This window comes from Muntiacus reevesi, chromosome 18, assembly GCF_963930625.1.
Source record: "Muntiacus reevesi chromosome 18, mMunRee1.1, whole genome shotgun sequence".
In the NCBI taxonomy this organism is placed as follows: Eukaryota; Metazoa; Chordata; class Mammalia; order Artiodactyla; family Cervidae; genus Muntiacus; species Muntiacus reevesi.
In genome coordinates, this window is record NC_089266.1 from 41889011 (window position 1) to 41904447 (window position 15437).

Consider the following 15437-nt stretch of genomic DNA (forward strand, 5'->3'; position numbering starts at 1 on the left):
ATAAAAAGTGGCACACATGTTAAGACCACTTATTTAAGAAGCCAAATCACAGTGAGAACATCACTACTGTAATGCTTGGCTCCTGGTGTTTCTTATTTCCTCACTATCAGTCTGAGACCAGTAATAAATATGATATGTTTAAAAACAAAAAAAGATTCAAATGTACATTTTCAAAACAAGAGGAATTGTAGTGCACAGGCAAATTTTTTATCTGAAAGGAGATTCGGATATACATCAAAAAGAAAGGAGGATGTCATGGTATTGGCCTGAGGAATTAAAATTCCTGCAAGAATCCTATGTTGGTATTTATCATCTGCACTCCAGTTCATACCAGCAGTCCTAAGTTGATTTATACTGTGCTCCAGGTAGATGTTCTGATTCTAATCCATCCTTTTAAAGGCATTCTATTTCTTCATGGTCTTCCCAGGCAGTGCTAGTGGTAAAGAACCGCCCCCCCCCCGCCCCCCCCCGCAAATGCAGGAGACATAGGAGACATAGGTTGGTTCCCTGGGTTGGGAAGATCCCCTGGAGAAGGGAGTGGCAACTCCAGCATTCTTGCCTGGAGAATCCTATGGAGAGAGGAGCCTGGCAGGCTACAGTCCACGGGGTTGCATAGAGTTGGGCACAGCTGAGTAACTAACACTATTTCTTCATGTTTTATTTTATTTTCATTTCTTCATGCTTTAGACACACCCCTGGATACACAGTCTCATCAATCCACAAGGGTTCTTTATTTTTTTTCTTCCAGTTTCATCAATATATAATTGCCATCATATCTCAGAGAGTGAGATAGTTGGATGGCGTCACTGACTCAATGGACGTGAGTCTGAGCTGGGGGTTGGTGATGGACAGGGAAGCCTGCAGTTCATGGCCATGCAAAGAGCCAGACATGACTGAGCAACTGAACTGAACTGAACTGCCATACAGCTCTATATAAGCCTAAGGTGTCCAGTGTAGTGATTTGACTTACATACATCATGAAATGTTTACCTCAGTAAGTTTAGTGAACATCTGTCATCTCATATAGAGCCAAAATTTAAAAAATAGTGGGAGGGGGGTTCAGGATGGGGAACACATGTACACCCATTGCAGATTCAAGTCAATGTATGGCAAAACCAACACAATGTTGTAAAGTAAAATAAATTAATTTAAAAAAACCCAGAAAGCAAAAATAGACAAAAATAAATAAATAAAAATAGAAAAAAATTTTCCTTGTGATGAGAACTCTTTGGATTTACTCTTTTAACAACTTTCATATATAACATACAGCAGTATTCATTATATTGATCATGTTGTACATTACATAACTGCACTTATGTACCTTATAATTGAAGTTTGTACCTTTTGGCTGCCTTCTTCCAATTTCCCATCCCTCCCACCTCCCACCTTTGGGAACCATAAATCTGATCTCTTTTTCTATGAGGTTTTTTGGTTTGTTTGTTTGTTTGTTTATTTGTGGCTGTGCTGGGTCTTCGTTGCTATGCAGGCTACTCTCTCATTGTGGTGCATGGGCTTCTCATTGCTGTGGCTTCTCTTATTGCTGAGCTCGGGCTCTAGGGTGCACGGGCTTCAGGAGTTGTGGCACATGGGCTCAATAATTTCGGTTCCCGTGTTCTAGAGCACAGGCTCAGTAGTTGTGGCGCATGGGCTTAGCTGCTCCGAGGCATGTGGAATCTTCCCTGACCAGGGATCGAACCCATGTCCTTTGCATTGGCAGGCAGATTCTTTACCACCAAGCCACCAGGGAAGCCCTGGTTGTTTGCTCTTGAAGTATAATTGACGTACAACACTATGTTAGTTTCTCTTACACAACATAGTGACTCCACATTTCTATACAGTTCAATATGATCACCATGGTAAGTCTAGTTACCATGTGTTACCATACAAACCTATTATATAGGTATTGACTATATTCTCTACACTTTACCTTTTATACACATGACACATTTATCTTGCAACTAGAAGTTTGAATCTCTTAATTTCCTCACTTATTTCCTCCTTCCTTGAGCCCCTCTTCCCTCTGGGAACCCCTCTCTGTTCTCTGTATCTGTAACTCTATTTCTGTTTTGTTATGTTTATTATTTGTTTTGGTTTTTAGATTCCTCATATAAGTGATAGCATATGATATTTGTCTTTCTCTGCTTTGCTTACTTAGTATGATCATCCCTAGGTCCATCCATGTTGTTGCAAATGGTATTCATTTTATTTTTAACAACTGATTATCAGTTTATTAAGAAAGATGATTTAAGCATCGGCAATGGTGACTTCCACCCTGACTCCTGGCTCAGTACTGATGGATGTGATCTGCTTGACAATCTGAGAAGGACAGTGCAGGTCAACAAGTCGCTTGTGGATCCTCATCTGGAATCTATCCTATGTCTTAGAACCTTCACCACAAGGAGTTTTCCTTGTAGTTATTCTCAGAGTCTTGGTAGGCAGCCAAACAGGTTCCTTCACTTTGAGATTCTTTTCCTGCGCGTCGTTGATCAGATCAGCACATACTGTCTGTCTCCAAAGGCTTCACCCTGCTGCTGGTGAGGGTAATTCTAGTCTGGTGAATGGTCACCTCTGACTCTGACAGAGGTTTGCTGGTGTCTTTAAAAGCCATGGCTGCGGAGAGGCTTCCTAACCAAATCGTTCCCTGGTGAGAGCGAACATGGGTGAGTCAGGAGCAGGAGCTGATGGCCTGGAGCACCGCTGCAGTGGTGACTGTGTTTCCCCCAAAGAGACTTCATTCTTTTTTGTGGCTGAGTAATATTCCAGTGTGTGTGTGTGTATCTGAATAATCTTAGATATGCAGATGATACCACTCTCACGGCAGAAAGTGGAAAGGAAAAAAAGAACCTCTTGATGAGGGTGAAAGAGGAGAGTGAAAAAACTGGCTTAAAACTCAACATTCAAAAAACTAAGATCAATTAAAAAACAACAACAACTAAGATCATGGCATTGGGTACCATCTCTTTATGGCAAATAGAAGGGGAACAGGACTTGCATTCCCTTAATCTCATCTCAGCTGGTCAGCCCCCTAATCTTGATGAGCTTTTCTGCTACTGCTGCTGCTAAGTCACTTCAGTCGTGTCCGACTCTGTGACTCCATAGACGGCAGCCCACCAGGCTCCCCCGTCCCTGGGATTCTCCAGGCAAGAACACTGGAGTGGGTTGCCATTTCCTTCTCCAATGCGTGAAAGTGAAAAGTGAAAGCGAAGTCGCTCAGTCGTGTCCCACTCTTAGCGACCCCATGGACCGCAGCTTACCAGGCTGTTCTGTCCATGGGATTTTCCAGGCAAGAGTACTGGAGCGGGGTGCCATTGCCTTCTCCAGATGAGCTTTTCTAGTTCCTGGAATTTTGCCTCAGGTCTCTTGGCTGCTCCTCTCCTGATTAGCAACTTTGGAACCCAGGGAAGGTCATGGAGGCTGGATTCAGGACTTAAGGAAGCTCAGGTTCTTGATGCCTCATCACAGAGAGAATTTAGTGAGAAAAAACGTGATAGATAAGAAGTGGACTTATTTAAAGAGAAACACTCCGCAGGCAGAATGCGGGCCATCTCAGAAGGCAAGGGTGGCTGCATTTCTAATTAGTGGTTTTGTTCTTCAGATAAATACTCAGGAGTGGAATGGCTGGATTGTGTGGTAGTTCTATTTTTAATTTAATGAAGATCCTCTATACTGTTTTTCATAGTGGTTATACCAATTTACGTACCCATCAATGGTGTACGAGGGTTCCCTTTTCTCCACGCCCTCACCAATGCTTTTTATTTGTTGTCTTTTTGGTGGATAGTCATCCTGACAGGTGTGAGGTGATAGTTCACTGTGGTTCTGACTTGAATTTCCCTGGTAGTTAGTGATGCTGAGCATCTTCTCATGTGCCTTCTGGCCATCTGTATGTCTACTGTGGGAATGTGGCTTTTCAGAGATTCTGCCCATTTTTCAATTGGATTGTTCGTTTTTTTGATGTTGAGTTGTATGAGCCACAAGCCTTTAAGTTTGCCCTTTTCCTTCACTGCTGAACATCTGTCACTCACTCTCAGGGCAATGAGCACTTGCCTGCGGCCCAAACCCATTGCTTTCAGGGGCCTGGTGACATTCTGTCTTTTATCTGACCTCACAATGGGGTCAGCTCAGTGTTTTGCCTTTTCCCATTCAGTCTTACAAGATTAGAGTACCCCATGAGGGCCCAGGGTGCAGTGGCTGCAAACAGCAGCCTGCTTGATAGTGTATACAGCCTGTTGTCTGTACAGGTTTCCCTAAGGGACCTTGGAGACAGACCTTTCCAGCGGACATTTATTACTGGTTTGCTGTCCCCGGTCCCAGGCCCCAGACAAGTGTACGCGGCACCTTTTCAAAGCCCCAGGGCAGAGCAGCCAGGGTCCACATCGGCCAATCATAATGTTCATCCGCACCAAGGTGCAGAACAAGGAGCATGTGATGGAAGCACTCTGCAGGGCCAAGTTCAAGTTCCCTGGCCTCCAGAAGATCCACATCTCCAAGAAGTGGGGATTTTTTAAGTTTAATGTGGATGAATTTGAAAACATGGTGGCAGAAAAGCAGCTCATCCGAAATGGCTGTGGGGTCAAATACATCCCTAATCATGGCCCTCTGGATAAATAGAAGGCCCTTCACTGATGACAGCCTTGACGCTGTCCCCTCCTGACACATACCCACCAATAAATTCTACTTTCCTGTCCAAAAAAAGGGGGGGAGGGGCAAATGTTAATTAAATGACAAAAATAATTGCATAGAGGACGTCCCTGGTGGTCCAGGGGTTAAGAATCCGCCTGCCCGTGCAGGGGCCATGGGTTCGGTCCCTGGTCCGGGAAGATTTCACATGCCGCAGAGCAACTAAAGCCTGTGCGCCAGCGCCTGTGTTCTGCAACAAGAGAAGCCACCACAATGAAACCTGAGCACTGCAACTAGGGAGTAGGCTCTGCTCGCCACAACTGGAGAAAGTCCATGTGCAGCAACGAGGGCTCAGCACATCCAAAAAAGTAAAAAAATAAGTAAATAAATAAAATTTAAAAATAGATAAGCTAAAAATGGAGAAGGCTAGTGACACAGCCTGAAGTGTGGGGTTGGCAGGGCTGCAAAAGTGTCCCAGCCTAACCTCTGACAGTCGACCTAGGAGCCCTGGAGTGTAAGTATAAGAGCGTCAGCGCTCGGACCTTGGAGGGCACTGGGTGCCTGAGAGGTTATACCGAGGGGGATGGAAGAGCGCGTCTGCTGCTGTCAACACCGAGCCCGGCCAGGGTTAGCTGGGGTTGCAGCTTTGGCTTTCTCTCTCCCCCTGACTGGGTTTCAGCCTCAGATATGCTTCCCTGAGATTACACCGGTCTCTGATATCAGCCCTACCCATCCCTGAGCTTCAGTCCCACCTCTGAAAGAGGAGCCAGTCTCACCCCAGATGTGTTGCATCTTGCTTGCTACATTCTCTAGGGGTGAACTTATCAAGGGTCACCTTTGCCTCATTTCCTGGTATTAAACGCCTCTATGATCCATCCTTAACCCATTATGATCTGATTTCTAGCCTTCCCTGCCCTTGTCTCACTGGCTGAAACTTCTGGGGTGCCCAGCGCTGACCCCCAGTTGCCTTGATCTCTCTTTAATAGCCCATGTGTCATCAATGTTGCCTGCAAATTCTTCTCTCTTGGCTTCCTCAGCACTCTTCTTCTTCTCCTCTTCCTCCCTCTCTGCCCACTCCTTCTTCCTCTGTCCCTCTGAACTGGTTGTGCTCCTCACAGCCTCCTGCCTAGGCTCCTTGTCCCTTGTCTTCTCAGGAGGGTCTGTACCCCACCCCGCCTCTATCAGGGGATGATGCCTCCAGCCCTTCTCTTCCCCAGGAGCTCTGCGTGCAGCTGCCCATCGGAGCCCCCCTCCACCAGGATGTCACACAGATAACCTCGAGCCCAGTAAGATCAAAACTGAACTCCTCAGGGGCATCATCTGGCCCCTGCCGACCTCTCTGGCCTCACACTCTCTCCCTGTTGCTGCAAGGTGTAGCAGTACTGGATTGTGGGGGCCTTGCATGCATGCACAAAGTCGCTTCTGTCGTGTCTGACTCTTTGGGACCCTGTGGACGGAAACCCACCAGGCTTCCCTGTCCATGGGATTCTCCAGGCAAGAATACTGGAGTGGGTTGCCATGCCCTCCTCCAGGGGATCTTTCAGGCCCAGGGATCGAACCTGTATCTCTTACATCTACCTGATTGGTAGGTGGGTTCTTTACCACTAGCGCCACCTGGGAAGTCCAGTGGGCTTACAGCTAATGAACCTATTACAGGGCAGGAATTGAGATACAGACGTAGGGGACAGACGTGTGGACACAGGGCAGTGGGGGGGGGGGGGGGGAGGGAAGGGGGGACAAGCTGGGAGATTAGGATTTAGATATATACATTGTTGTTGTGTATTCGCTAAGTCACATCCAACTCTTTTACGACCCCATGGACTGTAGCCTGCCAGGTTCCTCTATCCATAGGATTTCCAGGCAAGAAATACTGGAGTGAGTTGCCATTTCCTTCTCCAGGGGATCTTCCCAACCCAGGGACTGAACCTGCGTCTCCTGCATTGGAGGCTAATTCTTTCACCTCTGAGCCACCAGGGAAGTCCATATATACACTACCATGTATAAAATAGGTATCTAGTGAGAACGTGCTGCACGGTGTGGGGAGCCCAGCTTGGCACTCGGTGAGGACTTAGAGAGGTGGAGCAGGAGGGAGGTCCAAGAAGGAGGGGATGTATGTACACATAGGCCTGAAGCATGTTGTTTCAGAACATGAAAACATGATTCAGAACAGAAACTAATACAATGTTGTAAAGCAACTACGCAGTAAGGGAAAAAAAAATGTCTAGGAGGAAACAAGGCTTTTCAGACCCTTGTTACAGCCACGTGGCATAGTATCACAGTGATTCCATCTGCTTTATGTTCAGAAAGCTTCAGTACAGGCTCTACAGAAACTCTGGGATACTTTGGAATCCTGTTTCGACACAATGGCAGAACCCAGTAAAAGGGCTGCAAACTTGCGGGCCTACAAGGCCAGGTGTTTTTTATGTGAGTGAAAGTGATGGTAGGGGAGTGGTGAACTGGAGAATGCATGCCCTGCCTCAAAACAGAGGACAGTCCCACTCTAGCTTCAGCCAGGTAATAGGCTTGCGTAAATATTGTCACAATTTTGAATTTTCTTTCTTTTTTTAAATCTTGTGTTGTTTTTTGTTTTTATATTTAATTTAAAAATTAAATTTTTAAAAAAAATTTTTGGCTGCACTGGGTCTTCATTGCTACATGTGGGCAACTAGTTGCAGTGAGCTAGTTGCAGTGTGTGGGCTTCTCACTGCGGTGGTTCTTCTTGTTGTGGGGCACGGGCTTTAGAGCACCTGGGTTCAGTAATTGAGGCTCTCAGGCTTCACTCGTTGTGGCACGTGGGCTTCGTTGCCCCGTGGCATGTGGATCTGCCTGGACCAGGGTTAGAACCCCTGTCCCCTACGTTGGCAGGCGGACCACCAGGGAAGTCCCTGAGTTTTTAAGAAAATCTAGAAATCTGGATTTTTATGTGAAAGTTAGGTGGAAACTAATTCAAAATTTACAAGATACTACGTGAGCCAACTAGTTTTTTAAAAACATTGTGCCACTCAAACAAAACACACATGTGGGCCATATCCAGCCCACAGGCTATATGCCCATGATCTTCCCTTGTAGCTCAGTTGGTAAAGAATCTGCTGCAATGCAGGAGACCCGAGTTCGTTTCCTGGGTTGGGAAGATTCCCTGGAGGAGGAAATGGCAACCCACTCCAGTATTCTTGCCTGGAGAATCCCACGGACAGAGGAGCTTGACAGGCTACACAGTCCATGGGGTCGCAAGAGTCGAACACAACTTAGCAACTAAACCACCACCAACCACCACAGAGACAGCGGAAACTGGAGCCTTTGGAGTCAAACCTTTACCAACTCAGACACTGACTCTGCTACTGTGTGTGTCTTTGGGCAAGTCCTGTAACCTCTCCAGTGTCCTTATCTGTAGAATAAGGATAACGTGGTTCTCTCACAGAGTTGTCATGAGGATAAGAGAAGATGTTTTGTTTTGTTTTCTTGGCAGTGTCTTGCAGCCTGTGGGATCTTAGTTCCCCAATCAGGGATCAAACCCGCACCATGGCAGTGAAAACATGCAGTCCTAACCACTGGGCCACCAGGGAATTCCCGAGACAGGTTTTCAAATTTTATTTTTCCTCTTTATTTTTTAAAATTAATTTTTATTGGAGTATAGTTGCTTTGCCATCTTCTGTTAGTTTCCACCGTGCAGTAAAGTGAATCAGTTTTACACGCACATTTGAGCGTGTCTAGTCACTCAGTCATGTCCTGCAGCCTGCCAGGCTCCTCAGTCCGTGGGATTCTCCAGGCAAGAACACTGGAGTGGGTTGCCATGCCCTCCCAGGGATGGAACCCGAGTCTCCTATGTCTCCTGCAATGCAAGCAGATTCTTTACCTGCTGAGCCATCGGGGAAGCCCTCACATATACATATATCCCCTTTTTGGATTTCTTTCCCATTTAGGTTATCACAGAGCACTGAGTAGGGTTCCCTGAACTATACCTTAGGTTCTGAATAGTTAACTATTTTAGGCATGGTATTGATACCATGTATATGTCATTCCCAACCTCCCAATTGATCCCACCCTCCCTCTTTCCCCACCTTAGCGTCCACATGTTTGTTCTCTACATCTGTGTCTATTTCTGTTTTGCAAATAAGATCATCTATACCAGCTCTTTAGATTCCACATATGCACATTAAAATGCGATATTTGTTTTTACCTTTCTGACTTCCTTCAGTCTGAATGACAGTGTCTAGGTCCATCCACATCTCTACAGACAAGACAGATTTTTATAGCATATTTTAAACATTTACATTGAAAGAATGAAAACATTTTAAGACAGACAGCATGATGCTATTTAACTGTGCTATCCACGGACCTGCCTTTCCCAGGGCACAGAAAACCCTTCTCTATTTCTTCTCTTTGCCTGATGACGTTTTTTCACTATCTCATGCTTCAAGATTAAGTTCCTCTGCTGTGAATCCTTTGACTTCCTCGTGAAAACACTCTGAACTGATTTATGTAGCTGCATACTTCTATTATTGTGATTTGAAATTGGCAGTGCTGAGAGAATGCCCTGAGAAAAAGGATTGTGTGAAAACTTGTCTGTCACCCCAGCACCTGCCAGTGAGCCTGGCGAGCAGTGATGCTACGTGAACGGATGGAGGGATGGAAGGATGAGAAGGGTTCTGTCAAAGACAAAGTGTTTAAAATGAGACCAACTGGGGAGCCCCCTGGTGGCCTAGTGGTTAGCATTTTGGGCCCAGGTTCAGTCCCTGGTTGGGGAACTGGGATCCGGCAAGCTTAGGGTTATAAGGAAGCTCCCTTGTGGGGTGATTAGGGAGCTATGTCTGCAGCTTTGCACTTCCCTGGATCCTGGCCAGCATTCTGCTCTAACGTTCAGCTGGTGCTTTGAGATGGGACAGCCTCTCTACTTTCTGGTAAAATCCCTCCCCGTCTTCAAGCTCGGTTTAAGAGCAACCACCATTCATGGCATCTGGACACAGTCACACAAAACTCAGAGTTGGCATGGGAGAAGCAACAACTGGAAACAGGAAGTGTCTTTACCCTCATGCTCTCTTCTCCCTTCCTTGTAATATCTAAAAACAAGAACAGCACTGCTGAAGCTGAGGTTGGCCAACTGTGAAAAGCAAGCACAGGCTTTGGGTGGAAGTCATGACAAGACTGCCGTCTGGATGAGGAACTCTTGTTGGCAATCGTCTCTCTCATAGAGGTTGGTTGTGAAATGGGGTTCTTCAACTGGGAGTGAGGAAGCCATTGTAGCTTCCTCGGCTTTTCCAAAGCTTCCCCACAAAAGTTACAGAGCACCCAGGCCAGGTCTAGACAACCCTGTCATTAGAGATGTTTATTTATTCCTGAGACCAGGGCAGACAGAACTAATGGATCACATGACTCCTTCCCACAAGCCAGAGAAATCGCTCATCTCGATGTAGCAATCCAGGCAGCTGCAATCAATTGTGTGTGGTTGGTGCATGCCATCAAACCTATTTACCATTTCATCTTTTAAAAATGTGTTTTAACTGAATTTTATATTGGAGTATAGTTGATTCACAATATTGTGTTAGTTTCAGGTGTACAGTAAAGTGATTTAGTGATAGATATATACAGATTCCTTTTTTTTCAGATTCTTTTCCCACATAGGTTATTTCAGAAGGTTGAGTAGAGTTTCCTGTACTACATAATTGATTGTTGATTATCTAGTTTGTATATGATAGTGTGGGTATGATTTTTCATCTTATTGCATGCCAGGCCCATTGCTAGGGGATATAGGGATGAGTAAATAATAGCCCTGCCCTTAAGTCTGGAGGTAAGATGTGGGTAGAGTTTGGGAGAAGACAAACCTATGAACACATATTTATAACTAGGTGAAGTCTAAATCAGGGTTAGATGCATGAAAACAGTCTTGTGGAAGCATATACTGGGCAATTACTAATTCTGCCTAGAAGTGTGCTGCAGAGGTGGATCTGAAGGATTAATATGAGTTTACTAGGGCTAAGCAAGGTGGGAAGGGTAGTCCTGGTACAAGGACTAACATTTACCAAGGCTTGAAATCCAGCAAACACTGGAATGGGTGTAACATATGCCTGGAGTAGGAAGGATTTTTCCTATATCTCTCTAAGCCATAGATAATGTCATCTGTAAAAATAACAGTGCCTACTTCATAAGGCTGTGGTGAGGATTGACTAAGATAATACGTAATGTTCTCACACAGTGCCTGGTTCAAGGAAAGTCAGGTACTATTGATGTCTCCAGAATTCCAAGGGGAGAAATTCCCTGGTGGTCCAGTAGTTAGGACTCCATGCTTTCACTGCAGAGGGCCCAGGTTCAATCCCTGGTCAGGGAACTAAAATTCCACAAGCTCACACCTTTAAGAGTCTACTACTTTAAAAAATAAAAAAAATAAAGTAGAAGAACATCATTGGATTTAAAAAATTTTTATTTTCCATGACTAAAATGCTTGTTTATATTAAAAGAGTTAAAACTATAAAAGAGAAAGAAGAAAAGAAAACCAATCTGAGGAGTATAACCTAGGAGATGGTCTTTCAGAAAGCTCCGAAGACTGTCCTACCTTTATATAAATTTTGGAGACAAAAGGTTATACATCAAAGTAATACACTGACAGTTTACATAGTCCAGGAGGGCTAGTCATGGGTTAGTGTGACCCCTTTACAAGACTGAGAAGAAAGGTCTCCTAAGGAGTGACCTTGCTGGTGTCAGGAGAAAACTGTTTTTTTCGGGGGGGGGGGTAGGGGTTGAATAGGCATTGCTGGGTCTTCTAAGGGGATCTACTTAATGTCTTACAGCTTCTTAATGCATAGTAAAGGGCACGGCTGGTAGTGGCTCAAACGGGCAGAGAGAGAATTTTATGTTTAAAAATGTTCTTGTCCTGACTTAAAAATAATCTTATTTCATCAGAGAAGGGGCCTCTTGCCGAGTGGGGACTGAGGGTTCCAGCTCGGGGACAAGCCACACCCTGTCCCATTTCCAGAGATGGACCTTGGCCCTCCGCCTTTCAGTCTGAGTTCTATATCTGGAAATGATTCTAAGATTTCAGCTGACGACTTCCCTGGTGTTCCAGTGCTTAAGACTCCCCGCTCCCAATGCAGGAGGCATGAGTTCGATCCCTAGTCAGAGAGCTAAGATCCCCCACGGTGCAGGGAACAACCTTAAAAAAAAAAAAAGAAAAAAGGTAGTGTGGACTTTTCTGTGGCTCCGTGGGGAAGAATCTGCCTGCTAATGTGGGGGACAGTGGTTCGATCCCTAATCCAGGAAGATTCCACCTACCTTGGGGCAACTAAGCCTGTGTACCACAAACACTGATCCTGAGCTCTGGAGCCCTCGAGCCACAACTGCTGAAGCCCATGTACCCTACAGCCTGTGCTCAACAAGAGAAGCCACTGCAGTGAGAAACTCTTGAACCATGACAAAGAGTAGGCCCTGCTCTCCACAACTAGAGAAAGCCTGCACACTGCAACAAAAGCCCAGCACAGCCAAAAATAATTTTTTTTAATTTAATTTAATTTAATTTAATTTAAGAAAAGACAGGTTGCAGCTGGACACCACCCTTTCTTCACTACAGCTTACCTAACTGGGCCAAGCTTTTGTGCAGCAGGATATAGATGGGCCCTTGGGCTGCACAGCTGGTATTTGTCAAGTGGAGTAAGATAGAAGTTTTGTTCTCACCCAGACACTCCCAAGGACAAAGCAGGTGGCAAAAGCTGAGCTCTGCTAAAGTTAAGAGATAAGGTGCCTACTTCTCAGGTCAAGGAAGACTTCCCTGTCTGCACATGTGCAGGAAGGCTTCTTGGGGGTCCAAAAGAGAGGACGCCTCACCCCATAATAAGTGTGGAAATGTATCCACAGGCTTCTGCAGCAGGATCCATCCTAGCAAAAAGTTGTGCGTGCATCTTGGGGAGAGTCCAAGGACCAGTCAGGTATGAAAAAAGAAACTAGACAATCGGCTAAAAGTGAACAAAGACCAGGTTTCCCGGGTGATGCTCTTGGTAAAGAATCTGCCTGCCAATGCAGGAGATGGGGACTTGGGTTTGATCCCTGTGTTGGGAAGATCCCCTGGAGTAGGAAATGGCTCCAGTATTCTTGCCTGGAAAATTCCATGGTCAGTGGAGCCTCACAGGTTACAGTCCACAGGGTCACAAAGAGTCAGACATGACTGAACACACACCTGGGAGGACTGTCCTATATAAAGGGTTTAAATCTCCTCTTTACTGTGCTCCTTATTCCGGACATCTGTATTCCTGCCCTGCTTCTGACATAAATAAGCTGTTTCTTTGTGTGCCCTCCCATACTTTGTGCTGTGTCTCTAATAATATACTTTGTATGCATTTTGCAGCTTTTGCCTCCTTGAAACATTTTTGCTTCCAATTGGGGTAAGAATCAGAGAACTTTGCTTCTAGCCTCTACTTCTGTGGACTGGCAGCTAGACTCAATCCCTGGACAGGACAACAAAATCCTGCTTCAAGACTATGGTCCCTCTGAAAGCAGTGGAAAGGGGAGGGAACCAACCCAGGGACTTGCATGTTTCACATACTATTTCCTATCTTTAGCAAGACCCGGGTTGGGAAGATCTGCTGGAGAAGGGATAGGCTACCCACACCAGTATTCTTGGGCTTCCCTTGTGGCTCAGCTGGTAAAGAATCTGCCTGCAATGTGGGAGACCTGGGTTTGATCCCTAGGTCAGGAAGATCCCCTGGAGAAGGGAATGGCTACCCACCCCAGTATTCTGGCTGGAGAAGTATATGGACTGTATAGTTCATGGGGTCGCAAGAGTCAGACACAACTGACTGACCTTCACTTCACTTCAGGAAGACCTCAGAATGGTGATGGCTATTGGGGGTGCAGGCATTCTTCAGTCTACCAGTATCTAGCTAGCATCTACCTTGTCTCAGCCTGGGGCTCCTTTTGGCTCAGGGGAGGTAGGTGATAATTAATCAGCCAGCAACGAGCTCACACATAGCCATGATGGCCAGAAATGAAGCCCCCACTACCCTAAGAATCAGGCCTATAGGTCATGGCACAAGGCTTGCCTCTAGAAATCCAGTCAGCTGCCCTGTTATCAGGGAAGGTAGCCTTTCCTGGTTTAGCTCCTTCCAGACCTGGCCAGGCTCCTGAATTTGTGCCCTTAGAGCCCCACAGCTTGTCTCCCCTAAAGCACTTCTGCAGATGAAATCTTACATGGATTAGTAGGACTGTTTGATGTCTCTCCCCCACCATTCTACAAACTATAGCCCACACCAACCCCCTCCCCTGTAAGGCTTTGTCTCCTCACTGCTGTCAACTTGAAAAAAATGCACAACATTAGAACTGTGAGTTGGGTGTATTCAGTTTCTTACTGAGCTCTGAGAAACTATTCTGAAAAGGCAACAGAGAAACCAGGATATATGTGAGTTTTTCTGTATGTCCAGGACTATACTGGGGGGTTGGATGGGGTGGGGTGGGAGGAGTTCTGGAAACACAATAGTGTTAAAAAAAAAATGTTGCCTGCCATTCCAGTTCTATAAGGATCAAGCCATTAGCCACTAATCGGTCACCCAATGGAAAGAAAAACATCTAGTTGAGGGACTTCCCTGGTGATTCAGTGGTTAAGCATCCTGGTTTCCACTGCAGGGGATGCAGGGAAGTTCTACATCCTTCAAGGTGTAGCCAAAAAAATAAAATAAAAATGGTAAGGAAAAAAACAGTCAAACATAAGAAAATTAACAGCAAACCACAAAGAACAGGGTGATTTGAGTACTGGCAGAGTCAGACATGACTTAGAGACATGACAACAACAACTCTTCAGTGTATGGGAAGACACAAGAATCTGGGATCACTGAGATTTTCCCCTAAATGAGTTTCAGCTATCTAGGGGTGGGGTTCAAAGTACAGAAGGTCCTTCAGGTACACTGTCCTAGGGTGGATGGTGAGTGACTGTAGCTGCTAATGGCTTGATCCCTATAGAACTGGAATGGCAGGCAACATTTTTTTTTCTCTTTACATTGCAGTGTTTCCAGGGCCTCTCCTGGCCATGGTCCCTGACATACAAGGGGCATTCAACAAATGCACTGATAAGGAAGAAAGCCAAGTAGTACTATTATCTTTTACAGTCAATAAAACAGGGCCCGGTAGAGATCCGACTGCCTTCTGCCCCTATTTCTGTAGTAAGAGCACCAAACAGAATAGGGCCACACCTAAGGGCCTCCCAGGCCCTCCACCATCTCCTCCTCCTCTGCTCCTCCAAGGGCACTGCAGAGCCATGACCCAGCCCCAGAAACAGACTAGCTTCCCAGGAAAAAGATCCTGTGGGCAGAAGGGGAACAAGTGGCAGTTTATTCATTACAATTATAGCATTTACAATATATCAGACATTGTGCTTCCCGAGCAACTCTTTGAGTCACATTCTATTAGCACCATCCTTTTAAAGATGAAGAAACGGAGGCACAAAGAGCCAAATGGCATGCCCAGAACCTAGGTGATGGAATTGAGGCAGTAGAATTGGACGCTGCACTTTTATCCACCGAGTCGCTCTGTCGCAGGGCAGAACATTAGCACAGACATCAGAAGTCGTGTGTTTTCCCAGCTCGGCTTTGAATGCCCGACTGTTCTTGTCTCTTTATGGGTAAATTGGGATCCTTAACAACAACTAGCTTATAAAGTTTTTGGGAGATAAACCCACGTGGAGTTTAGTACAGCGCCCAGAACATAATAAGCGATCAATGAATGTTAATTATTCATATTCTCCTACTGTTATGGGGGTTTCGGGGCCTGGGAAGGAGTATCCGGGCGATATCTTGGCACAGTTTGCAGGCGAGGTCACTCTGTAAGTCAGGGGTTCGGGGGTCGCC

The 15437-nt window shown here is 45.7% G+C and overlaps 2 pseudogenes; one reads left to right on the plus strand and one right to left on the minus strand.

Moving 5' to 3' along the window:
- Window positions 1–2244: 2244 nt before the first annotated feature.
- Window positions 2245–2608, minus strand: LOC136149996 (small ribosomal subunit protein uS10-like; annotated as a pseudogene).
- A 1530-nt stretch (window positions 2609–4138) lies between these two features.
- Window positions 4139–4266, plus strand: LOC136150420 (small nucleolar RNA SNORA70; annotated as a pseudogene).
- The last annotated feature ends 11171 nt before the right edge of the window (window positions 4267–15437 follow it).